We start from the raw sequence: 1,290 nt of genomic DNA on the forward strand, positions 1-1,290 counted from the left end.
CACAACATTTGGCAGGTTATTAGAAAGTATTTATAGGAAAATTCTATCAAAATAATTGTCAATGTTTGGTAGAAAGGTAAAAAACTTACACAATTTAAATAGATATAGTGCCTTTGCACTCATATCTTTAGTCCATTTATTTTGAAATCTAGAGAATCTGTCAAACTCGACATAATCAATCAGTAATGGTCATTAGTTGATCAAGGTTCACTGTAAAACATCAGTTGTAAACACTCCAAATAAGGTTGAGAGTTCAACTATACTACACTGAGGCGTGTTGGTCTGAAGGTCTTTACTGTTAAGCTTTGAGTTGAAATCATGGTTGCCTGCCCCAGAGCATGACTTTAAAGCTCAATTCAATTCAATTCAATTCAAAAATACTTTATTAATCCCAAAGGGAAATTAAATGTTGTTATAGCTCATATTATGAAGGTTTCCTCAAAGAGCCGTTGTAGATGCTGCTGGCTGCGGGCAGGAAGGATCTCCTGTAGCGCTCCGTCTTACAGCAGATCTGAAGAAGCCTCTGACTGAAGACACTCTGTTGTTGTAGGACAGTCTCATGAAGAGGATGCTCAGGGTTCTCCATAATGTTCTTCATTTTATTTCTCATTGCAAGTATTGTAATACAGCAATCCGAGTGCAACTTTTTTGATTGTAAAGAACAGGATGCCGCATTCTTTATTATGCATGTAACAATTTTTTGTTTTTAATATGAGATTCAAGAAAGGTTGAGATTTGGACTGTTTTTTATTGAGGACAGGTTTTACGTTGTGTTTGGGCTTGAAAGTCAGATCTGGCAACCTGATCCTATCCTGTGCATCTTTTGGACAACTTACAATCATGTTTTAGGTGCATTATTGCCACCCACCAGGGTAGAATTGTTTGCATTTTTTTTCTTCTGTCATTAAAAATCTAAATTCACCTATTCAAGTCCCAGCCTTAATAGTTATTAAGTTATCACTGCATTCATTTCTCATTGTGGCAAGATTACACCACTGATTAATGTTTTTTTTTTTTATTATTATTATTATGGTACCTGTGGACCTCCATAAATCAAAAGGACCAGGCCAGATTTGAACGGAACTTGGACACTTTAGAATTAAAAAAAATATGTAATTGTTTGCAAATAACAGATGATCCACGCAATGAATGTGCCTCTTATGATGTCATCAACCCAAATACACATAAAAGTAGAATAAGCAGGTATTTTCTTCATTGGTGCACATTTATTTGTATTCTGTAACATCATACAGCAGATATCCCTACTACATTACCTAGCTATATTTTATG

Source organism: Girardinichthys multiradiatus, chromosome 19 (genome assembly GCF_021462225.1).
Source record: "Girardinichthys multiradiatus isolate DD_20200921_A chromosome 19, DD_fGirMul_XY1, whole genome shotgun sequence".
Taxonomy (NCBI): domain Eukaryota; kingdom Metazoa; phylum Chordata; class Actinopteri; order Cyprinodontiformes; family Goodeidae; genus Girardinichthys; species Girardinichthys multiradiatus.